The sequence below is a fragment of the Sciurus vulgaris genome, assembly GCF_902686455.1.
Source record: "Sciurus vulgaris genome assembly, chromosome: 11".
NCBI classification, from domain to species: domain Eukaryota; kingdom Metazoa; phylum Chordata; class Mammalia; order Rodentia; family Sciuridae; genus Sciurus; species Sciurus vulgaris.
Genome location: NC_136472.1, coordinates 11,037,491 through 11,049,588, shown reverse-complemented (window position 1 = coordinate 11,049,588; position 12,098 = coordinate 11,037,491). Strand labels below are relative to the sequence as shown.

At 37.3% G+C, this 12,098-nt stretch overlaps 1 pseudogene across 1 annotated transcript; it reads left to right on the top strand.

Annotated features, from left to right (window-relative positions):
* The first annotated feature begins 2,723 nt into the window (after window positions 1–2,723).
* On the top strand, window positions 2,724–11,103 carry LOC306638846 (CCR4-NOT transcription complex subunit 8-like; annotated as a pseudogene). The gene is made up of 2 exons: window positions 2,724–3,605; window positions 9,667–11,103. The product of its transcript is annotated as a CCR4-NOT transcription complex subunit 8-like (transcript).
* Window positions 11,104–12,098: the final 995 nt, after the last annotated feature.

Genomic DNA, 12,098 nt, shown 5'->3' with positions numbered 1-12,098 from the left:
TTATTTTCATGATTAAATATTTTGTATTCATTTGTCTTAGATCCTGTCTTCCAAGTGATCTATTCTGTTGGTGTGCTGTCTATTGAGTTTTTAATTTGGTTTATTTTTTCCTTCAAGTATTTCTGTTTTTTTTTTTTTTTCCAGAAACTCTTATCTCTTTATTGAAATGATCTTTTGTTTCCTGCATTTTCTCTTTTCAGTCTTTACTGGAGAGATCATAGATTGCCTGTATTTGCTCTCTTATCTTCATCCATTACTTCATGGATCATTTTAATTATGTACATTCTAAACTCCTTTTCTGACATTTGTACTGCCATGCTGTCATTGGATTCTGTTAAATAGCATCTTGGTTTGTTTGGGACATTTTCTTCTCCTGTTTTTTTTTTTTTTTCTTTCATGTTGTCCCTGTATCTTCCCCTCTAGCAGTGAGGATCTGACGTATTGCAGTTTTCCCCCATGTAGGTTTATTGTGACCCTGCAGTTTCCAATACCTCTCCTTTAAGGGGGAGAGCAATATAGCAGTCCCCAATCCAAAGTATAAGCAACCCTATACCAGATAGCACCTAAGAAGACATTAACAGTATTGTACTAAGCAGAGAGGATGAATTTGATTATCATGTACAATATAGAATTGCAATGAGATCTACAAATTCTAACGGTGGACAAAGTGGATGGGGAGGGGTGTAGAAAATAACTGTTAATGGGATAATAAGTGAGCATATAAAGGTACTACTAGATCATGGTAAGTGTGAGAGCAAGATCAAAAGAAGTTAGGTGTTAGCATGAGAAAAGGGAGAAAGAGATTCTGAGGAAACAAGTAAATAAAAGGAAAACAGAGTGAGAATAAATGAATAAAAAAATTTTAAATGTATCATATGAAGGTCATTTGCTATTCAAACCTCCCTGTTCCCAGTATCCTGATGCAAGAGAGGTACCTGACAAAGAGTTTCCCGTCTTGAGCAGGCAACTCAGGATGGGAGTTGCCCCACCTAAAGATGGTGGCTTCCCATTTGGGGATAATCCAATATGGTTGTACCAACTTCTGAACACATTGGGAGCTGTGAAGCTGCAGTGCAGGTGCTGATTCTGTGTGGTGTCTGGAAGTAGCATGTGGTATCAGTCAGGCCAGGGTCTGGAAGCTCCCATCCTCTTTGATAGGCAGAATTAACATTGTCAAAATGGCCATCCTACCAAAAGCACTAATCAGATTCAATGCAATTCCTATTCAAATCCCAATGACATTCATCATAGAAATAGAAAAAGTTATCATGAAATTCATTTGGAAAAAAAAGAGTCCCAGGATTGTGAAGGCAATCCTTAGCAAGAAGAGTGAAGCAAGAGGCAACACCTTACCAGATCGTAAACTACACAACAGAGCAATAGTAAGAAAAACAGAATGGTATGAGCACAAAAATAGGTAGACCAATGGTACCAAAAGGAACACAGAGACTAACCCACATATATATGGTTATCTCATACTATACAATGGTGCCAAAAATACACATTGGGAAAAAGATAACTTATTCAACAAATGGTGTTGGGAAAACTGGAAATTCATATGTAATAAAATGAAATACTACTAAAAGTACTATACCGATTCAATGCAATTCCTATTAAACTCTATCTCTCACCCTGCACAAAAATCAAATTAAAGTGGATCAATGACTTAGGCACTAGAACAGAGACCATGCACCTCAGAAGAAAAAGTAGGCCCAAGTCTTCACCATGTTGACTGAGCCCTGATTTCCTCAACAGGACTCCTAAAAGACAATAAGGGAAATTAAGAATCAATAAATGAGATGGATGAAAACTGGAAAACTTCTTCTGGGCAAAGGAAACCATCAATAACGTGAAGAGAGAGCCTCCAGAATGAGAGAAAATCTTTGCCACACACACCTCAGATAGAGCACTAATCCCCAGGACATATAAAGAACTCAAAAAACTTAACACCAAAACCAAATAACCCAATCAATAAATGAGCTAAGGAACTGAACACTTCACAGAAGAAGAAATACAAGTGATCAACAAACATATGAAAACATATTCATTAACTCTATTAATTAGAGAAATGCAAATAAAACCTACTCTAAGATTTCATCTCACTCCAATTAGAATGGCAATTATCAAGAATATAAGCAACAATAATTGTTGGCAAGGATGTAGGGAAAAGGTACACTCATACATTGTTGATGGGACTGCAGATTGATGCGACCACTTTGGAAAGCAGTATGGAGATTCCTCAGAAAACCTAGAATGGAACCACCATTTGACCCAGTTTACACATTCCTTGATTTATACCCAAAGAATTTATAATCAGCATACTACATTGATGCAGTCACATCAACGTATATAGTAGCTAATGCACAGTAGTTAAACAATGGAACCAATCTAGATGCCCATCAACATATAAATGGATAAAGAAAATATGGTACACACATACAATTGAATATTAGTCTTTTAAAGAAGAATGAAATCATGGCATTTGCAGGTAAATGGATGGAACTAGAGAATATCATGCTAAGTGAAATAAAATGATCCCCCCAAAATAAATATAAATGTTTTCTCTGATATGCAGATGTTGATCCATAGTGGGGTGTGGGTAAGGAAGAATGAAGGATCTTTGTTTTACGTAGAGGGGCGTGAGGGATGAGTGGGGTGGTGGGGTTGGGAAGGGTGAATGATAGAATGAAACAGACATAATTACCCTATATCCATGTATGAAAAGAATTTTAATTAACCTAAATAATTTTTTTAAAAAAGGAGACAAAGGACAATAACTATCATCGAGAGCATGCAAAATATACTTCAGAAGAGCAGAAACTCAAAGGAGAAACAGAAAAAAATCAGGCAACAATATCAATACATAAAACTACTCAATCACAAAACGAGCAATAAGAGAGGAAGAAAGAACAAAGGAATAAAAAAAAAAAAAAAACATGACAGAGATCCGGGGCAGAGGGATGAGAACTCTGGGTAAGGGCTTGGTTGCTGCTGGTGTTACTGCTGCTGGGGTTTGCCCGCCAGCCCATGCTTAGCGGGCCCTGCCAGTCAGGGTTTCTACAGGATGCCTGCAGCACTTGTAGAGAATAGCCAGGTTATCTGCAAAGTCTCAGCAATCTAGAAGAAGAGATGAGGAAGATCCAAGAAATCTTGCTCAGTTACAGTTATATTGCAAAGGACACAAAATTTCCTGGTGTTGTGGTACGACCAATTGGTGAATTTCATAGTTCAATAGATTACCAGTATCAACTTCTGTGGTGCACTGTTGACCTTTGAAAAATTATCCAGCTGGGCCTTACATTCACAAATGAGAAGGGAGAATATCCTTCTGGAATCAATACTTGGCAGTTCAATTTCAAATTCAACCTTACAGAGGACATGTACTCCCAGGGTTCCATAGACCTCCTTGCTAACTCAGGACTACAATTTCAGAAGCATGAAGAGGAAGGTATTGACATGCTGCAGAGCTGCTGATGACATCAGGAGTGGTTCTTTGTGACAATGTCAAATGGCTTTCATTTCACAGTGGCTATGATTTTGGCTACATGGTAAAGTTGCTTACAGATTCTCGTTTGCCAGAAGGACATGAATTCTTTCTGAACCATATCTTCCCATCCATTTATTTTTTATTTTTTTATTTTTTAATTTATCTTTATTGTAATCAAATGAGATACATGTTTCAGTTTGCACATGGAGTAACAGCATACATTTGCATATTAATATATTTACATAGAATAATTATGTTTGATTCATTCCATTATTTTTTTCCACCCCCCCACCCCTCCCACCTCTCTTTTCCCTCTATACAGTTCCTCCTTCCTCCATTCTTGTCCCCCTCCTACCCCCATTAAGTGTCATCATCCGCTTATCAGTGAGATCATTCCTCTTTTGGATTCTTGAGATTGGCTTATCTCACTTAACATGATATTCTCCAATTTCATCCATTTGCCTGCAAATGCCATAATTTTATTATTCTTTACAGCTGAGTAATATTCCATTGTATATATATATACCACAGTTTCTTTATCCATTCATCAATTGAAGGGCCTCTAGGTTGGTTCCATAGTCTGGCTATTGTGAATTGAGCAGCTATGAACATTGATGTGGCTGTATCTCTGTAGTATGCTGATTTTAAGTCCTTTGGGTATAGGCTGAGGAGTGGGATAGCTGGGTCAAATGGTAGGTCCATTCCAAGTTTTCTAAGGAATCTCCACACTGCTTTCCAGAGTGGCTGCACTAATTTGCAACCCACCAGCAATGTATGAGTGTACCTTTTTCCCCACATCCTCTCCAACACCTATTGTTGCTTGTATTCTTGATAATGGCCATTCTAATTGGGGTTAGATGGAATCTTAGTGTAGTTTTGATTTGCATTTCTCTTATTACTAAAGATGTTGAACATTTTTTTCATGTATCTGTTGATTGCTTGTACATCTTCTTCTGTGAAGTGTCTGTTCATTTCCTTAGCCCATTTGTTGATTGGGTTATTTGTATTCTTTGTGTAGAGTTTTTTGAGTTCTTTATATATTGTGGAAATTAGTGCTCTATCTGAAGTATGAGTGGCAAAGATATTCTCCCACTCTCTAGGCTCTCTCTTCACATTGCTGATAGTTTCCTTTGCTGAGAGAAGGCTATTTAGTTTGAATCTGTCCCAGTTATTGATTCTTGCTTTTATTTCTTGTGCTATGGGAGTCCTGTTAAGGAAGTCTGATCCTAAGCCAACGTGTTGAAGATTTGGACCTACTTTTTATTCTATAAGATGCAGAGTCTCTGGTCCGATTTCAAGGTCCTTGATCCATTGTGAGTTGAGTTTTGTGCAGGATGATACATAGGGGTTTAGTTTCATTCTGTTGCATATGGTTTTCCAGTTTTCCCAGCACCATTTGTTGAAGAGGCTATCTTTTCTCCATTGCATATTTTTGGCACCTTTGTCTAGTATTAGAAAATTGTATTTATTTGGGTTTGTGTCTGTGTCCTCTATTCTGTACCATTGATCTACCTGTCTATTTTGGTGCCAATACCAAGCTGTTTTTGTTACTATTGCTTTGTAGTATAGTTGAAGTTCTGGTATTGCAATACCCCCTGTTTCATTCTTCCTGCTAAGGATTGCTTTAGCTACTCTGGGTTTCTTGTTCTTCCAGATGAATTTCATGATTGCTTGCTCTATTTCTGTGAGGTTCGTCATTGGGATTTTAATTGGAATTGCATTGAATCTGTATAGCACTTTTGGTAGTATGGCCATTTTGACAATATTAATTCTGCCTATCCAAGAACATGGGAGATCTTTCCATCTTCTAAGGTCTTCCTCAATTTCTTTCTTCAGTGTTTTGTAGTTTTCATTGTAGAGATCTTTTACCTCTTTGGTTAGATTGATGCCCAAGTATTTTATTTTTTTGAGGCTATTGCAAATGGAGTTGTTTTCCTCATTTCCCTTTCAGCTGTTTCATCGCTTGCATATAAAAATGCTATAGATTTATGTGTGTTGATTTTATAGCCTGCTATTTTGCTGAATTCATTGATGAGGTCTAGAAGTTTTCTGAAGGAGGTTTTTGGATCCTCTAAATATAGAATCATGTCATCTGCCAATAGTGACAGCTTAAGTTCCTCTTTTCCTATTCGTATCCCTGTAATTTCTTTAGTCTGCTTAATTGCTCTGGCTAGAGTTTCAAGGACAATGTTAAATAGAAGTGGTGAAAGAGGCCCCTGTCTTGTTCCCGTTTTTAAAGGGAATGGTTTCAGTTTTTCTCCATTAAGAATGATGTTGGCCATAGGCTTAGCATAAATAGCCTTTATAATGTTCAGGTATGTTCCTACTATCTCTATTTTTTCTAGTGTTTTGAGCATGAAGGGGTGTTGTATTTTGTCAAAAGCTTTTTCTGTGGCAATTGAAATAAGCATATGATTCTTATCCTTAAGTCTATTGACATGATGGATTATGTTTATTGATTTACAAATGTTGAACTATCCTTGCATTCCAGGAATGAACCCCACTTGATCGTGGGGCACAATTTTCTTAATATGTTTTTGGATACGGTTTGGCAATATTTTGTTAAGGATCTTAGCATCTATATTCATCAAGGATATTGGTCTCAAATTTTCTTTCCTTGATGTGTCTTTTCCTGGTTTGGGTATGAGGGTGATATTAGCTTCATAGAATGAGTTTGGTAGGGTACCCTCCTTTTCTATTTCCTGGAATACTTTGAGAAGTATTGGAATGAGTTCTTCTTTGAAGGTCTTGTAGAACTCGGCTGAGAATCTGTCTGGTCCTGGGCTTTTCTTGGATGGTAGATTTTTAATGGCTTCTTCTATTTCATTGCTTGATATTGATCTGTTTAAATCGTGCATATGTCTCTAGAAATTTGTCTATGTCTTCGGTACTTTCTATTTTGTTGGAATACAGATTTTCAAAGTAGCTTCTCATTATGTTCTGTATCTCAGTGGTGTCTGTTGTGATATTTTCTTTTGCATCATGTATTTTAGTAATTTGAGTCTTCTCTCTCCTCTTTGTTAGTGTAGCTAAGGGTTTATCTATTTTGTTTACTTTCTCAAAGAACCAACTTTTTGTTTTGTCAATTTTTTGAATAGTTTCTTTTGTTTCAATTTCATTGATTTCACCTCTGATTTTAATTATTTCCTGTCTTCTACTACTTTTGCTGTTATTCTGTTCTTCTTTTTCTAGGGCTTTGAGATGTATTGTTAGGTCATTTAATTGTTGACTCTTCATTCTTTTGTGGGATGCACTCCATGCAATGAATTTTCCTCTTAGTACCGCTTTCATAGTGTTCCAGAGATTTTGATATATTGTATCATCATTCTCATTGACCTCTAAGAATTTTTTAACCTCCTCCCTGATGTTTTTTGTTATCCATGTTTCATTCAATAGCATATAATTTAGTCTCCAAGTCTTTTTTATTTTGTCATTGATTTCTACTCTCAGTCCATTATGATCTGATAGAACACAAGGCAGTATCTCTATTTTTCTGCATTTCCTAAGGACTGCTTTGTGGCATAACACATGGTCTATTTTTGAGAAGGTTCCATGTGCTGCTGAGAAGAAAGTGTGTCCGCTGGTTGATGGATGGAATATTCTATATATGTCTATTTAGTCTAGGTTATTGATTATGTTATTGAGTTCTATGGGTTCTTTGGTTGGATTTTGTTTGGAAGATCTATCTAGTGGTGACAACAGTGCGTTAAAGTCGCCCAGAATTATTGTGTTGTGGTCTATGTGATTCTTGAAATTGAGAAGGATTTGTTTGATGTACAAGAATGCATGATTGTTTGGGGCAACAATATTTACTATTGTTATGTCTTCCTGATTTATGGTTCCCTTAAGCAGTATGAAATGTCCTTCTTTATTCCTTCTGACTAACTTTGGCTTGAAGTCCACTTTATCTGATATAAGGATGGAAACCCCTGCTTTTTTACTGAGTCCATGTACGTGGTAGGTTTTTTCCCATCCTTTCACCTTTAGTCTGTGGATGTCTTTTTCTATGAGATGAGTCTCTTGCAGGCAGCATATTGTTGGGTCTTTCTTTTTATTCCATTCTGCCAGTCTATGTCTTTTGATTGATGAGTTTAGGCCATTAACGTTCAGGGTTATTATTGAGAAATGATTTGTATTCCCAGTCATTTGGCTTATTTTTGGTTTTTAAGTTGGCTTGGTTTCTCCTTTGAGTGGTTTTTCTCTAAGGTAGTTCCTTCCTTTGCTGACCTCCATTGTTGTCTTTCATTTCCTCCTCATGGAATATTTTGTTGAGAACATTCTGCAGTGCAGGCTTTCTATTTGTAAATTCTTTTAACTTTTGTTTATCATGGAAGGATTTTATTTCATCTTCAAATCTGAAGGTTAGTTTTGCTGGGTATAGGATTCTTGGTTGGCAACCATGTTCTTTCAGAGCTTGAAATATGTTGGTCCAGGCCATTGTAGCTTTTAGGGTCTGGGTTGAGAAGTCGGCTGCTATCCGTATTGGTCTCCCCCTATATGTAATCTGATGATTTTCTCTTGTGGCCTTCAAAATCCTATCTTTATTTTAAGTGTTAGGCATTTTCATTATAATGTGCCTTGGTGTGGATCTGTTGTGATTCTGTGCATTTGGTGTTCTGTCAGCCTCTTGTATTTGATTTTCCATTTCATTCTTCAGGTTTGGGAAATTTTCTGATATTATTTCATTGACTGGGTTGTTCATTCCTTTGGTTTGTATCTCTGTGCCTTCCTCAATCCCAATAGTTCTTAAATTTGGTCTTTTCATGATGTCCCATAGTTCTTGGAGATTCTGTTCATTATTTCTTACCATCTTCTCTATTTGGGCGACTTTATATTCAATATTAAATATTTTGTCTTCATTGTCTGAGGTTCTGTCTTCCAAGTGGTCTAGTCTTTTGGTGATGCTTTCCATTGAGTTTTTTATTTTGTTTATTGTCTCCCTCATTTCAAGGATTTCCATTTTTTTTTTTTTGAGAATCTCTATTTCTATTTTGAAATGGTCTTTTGCTTCCTGCAGGTGCTCTTTGAGCTTATTGGTATTATCATTCATTGCCTGCATTTGCTCTCTTATCTCATCCTTTGCTTCGTAAATCATCTTAATCATGTATAATCTGAAGTCCTTTTCTGACATTTCTTCTAACATGCTGTCATTGGATTCTATTACTATAGAATCTAGATTTGTTTGGATCTTTTTCTTCCCTTGTTTTTTCATGTTGTTCATTGTCTTCCCCTCAAGCAGTGCAGATCTGGGGTATTGCAGATTTTCCCGTATAGGCTTATAGTGGCCCTATATGTTTCCAAAACCTTTTCTTTAAGGGGAGATCAATATTAGCAGTGCCCAAATCAGACACTATGCAATCCTAGACCAAATAGCCCCTATGGGGACAATAACAAAATTGTTGTGATAAACAAAATGAGTATAGGTTTGCAGTAAGGTCTGCAGTTTGTAATGGAGGACAAAGAAGTTGCAGAGGGATGTAGAATATGGCTGTCAATGGGATAAGAAAAGATATACAGAAGTTCTAGAAAATAGAAAGGGTGAGAGTGTAATCAAAAGAAATCAGATGTTAGCATGCAAAAAAGGGAGATAGAGTCTCTGAGGGAACAGGTAAACAAAAGGAGAAGAAAGCAAGAAAGTAAAGAAATAAAAACAAAATTTTTTTTAAAAAGGAGAAAAAAGAAAATCTACTGTATAACAGTCATATACTAATGAAACCTCCCAGTGTTCAGTAGCCTGATGCATGAGAGGTACCTGACAATGAGCTTCAAGCCTCCAGCAGGTGTGTTAGGATGGGTTTTGCCCCACCTGAAGATCGGAGCTACGGCTTCCAGGATTATCCAAGATGGCTGCTCTTGCTTCAAAATGTGTTAGCAAATGGGGAGCTGCAGCTCAGGGGTGGACGTGGTCAGCTGGAGGTCCTGGAGATGGGATGCAGTTGGTGCAGCAGGGGTCCTGGGGGTCCAGTGTGTTTGGTGTAGTTGTGGGATTCTGGAGGCCAGGTGCAATCAATTCATCTGGGTTCCCGGTGATAGGGTTCAGTCAGTTGGTCTGGGGGTCCTGGCAGCAGGGAGCAGTTTGTTGATGTGAGGGCCCCAGAGGCAGGGAGTGGTTGGTCGGGCTGAGGGATCCTGGAGATGGGGCTCAGTAAGTCCGGCCAGGGGTCATACAGGGCTTGGCTGTTGTCTCAAAATGGCCCCCATCTATTTATGATGTGAAATACCTGATGAAGATTTGCAAAATCTTAAGGGAGGGCTTCAGGAAGTTGCTGATCAGTTGGATTTGCAGAGAACTGGAAAGCAGCACCAGGCAGGCTCAGACTCACTGCTGACAGGAATGGCATTCTTCAGGATGAAAGAGTTGTTTTTTGAGGACAGTATTGATGATGCAAAGTACTGTGGCCGGCTCTGTGGCCTAGGCATGGGAGTGGCCCAGAAACAGAATGAGGATGTGGACTCTGCCCAGGAGAAGATGAGCATCCTGGCAATTATCAACAACATGCAGCAGTGATGGTGGCAGGCTGTGCTGTGTGGGCCCGATCTCAGAGTGGTGCTTCCTGTGCTGACTGTGTACTCATATTCCCCAAGAGAGAACACTTTTGAGCAAACTGTACCCACCATCTGCATTGAGCAGAAAGACTTGTTTTAATGAATACAGAAGATGTCTTTATTTTAGATCCAGAAGAGGGGAGTTTGCTCTGAATTTGTAAATGAGTCTTTCCTGTTCCTCATCTCCATGCCTCTCCTCTCCAGCTGCCCTCTACCACCAGCATCCAGGGCTCATTTGACACCTTTTTAAATATCCAGGACAAGTCTGAAACAAACTAGTAAAATGTATATAACTCTTACCTGTTGTCATTTTTTTTCTTTTAAATTTGTTGCTAATCTCTGATAAAAGATTCTTGCTAAGATTCTCAGCTGAGTTGAGTGCTTCCAGGGAAAATGGTGTTCTTGGAAAGTGGGTTATACATCTTGAAGCTTTGCCTTTCCTTTTTTGACCATTCTTCAGGATATTTATTTTCCTAATACTTTGGTAGTCTTTTATGTACTGTTATATGGAAATGAATTGCCCATTGCTGAAATTCAAAGACAACTTTACATAATCTGTCTACCACCCTTCATTCACAATCGACTCCAGGTTGGACATTAAGTTGACCATTCAAGTATCTTGAAGTCTGTGTTCCACTGTGCCCCTGAGATTTGCTCTCACTCATGCATCATCTGAGGTCATTTTAAGTTTTCAGATAATGAATTCAATCCTGAAGGAAATGAGTAACATCAGATTTTGGGGTCTTATGCACATTACATTTTTAATAATGTGATTTCAGATGGTCATCTGTGTTCTCCAACCTCTTCTCCATTTTCCCTGTTTTTCCTTTCAGCAAACTTGAGGAGTTAGGTGGATTAGTATGAGGACCAGGAATGTGATTCTTTAAGAAGGCTACAGTAGTTACTTATAAACAGGGCAGTCAAGGTACTTGGCTTAGAGAGATCTCTTGGAGTAATATCCCATAAATGGGAATAGGAAGCTCAGGACTTTTGTTTTGTTTTGTTAAAACTAACCATTTAAAAAGTACACTGTGATTTTTTGAATGACTACAGAATGGAGTTTTGAAAAACCAAAAACTTCTGGAATGGCGGAAATAAAAACCGGTAACTTGCTGAAGTGGATGAATAGCCTTGCGCATTTTAAAAGCTTATGGAAAACTCAATTTGAAATGAAAAAATGTCAAGTATTATAAGCTGGTATTTAAGATGCTTGTAAATATTATTTATGTTTTTAATTTTGTAAAATAAAGATTTTTTAAACCACCAGTAAAAAAAAAAAAACCCAAAACCAAAAAAAACCCAAAAAACAAAAAACCACAACAACCAGAAAAAAATGAACAAAATCACAAAAGTCCTTACCTATCAGTAATAATCTTGAAGATGAATGGATTAATATCCCCAATTAAAATTTAAACTAGCTGCATTAAATGTGAATTAGTAAAAACATGACCTAATGATTCACTACCCATAATAAACTCACTTCCCTGGTAATGACACATATAAACAGAAAGGGAAGGGTTGGAAAATGATTTTCTATGCTAATAGAAACTGAAAATGAGCAGAAGAATCTATACATGTATCAGATAAAGTAAACCTTCAGTCAAAAATTTTAAAAAGCAACAAAAGGCAAGTCACTATATACTGGTACAGTGATCAATTCAATGAGAGAAAATAAAAATCATAAATATGTATGCATATACTGACAGAGCACCTAATTATGTAAAACAAGAATTATTAAATCTAGAAGGAAGGGTAGACACCAATGCAGTTATAGTTGAGGATCCCAGTACCAATAGACCTTCCAGACAAAAATATCAATACAGAGACTTAGGAATTATAACATACTAAAGGGCAAATGGACCTAATGGAATCTAAGGACGTTTAATCCCCCCAAAATGCAGAATACATAAGTGCATAATGTGCATGGAAAATTCTTCAGGAAACACTCTATGTTAGGGCACAAAGAACATTTTAGCTGATGTTAAAAACTGTTGTCACTCTCTGACCTCAATAGAATAAAATTACAAATCAATCACAAACATGTATTGGAATACTACACTGCAGC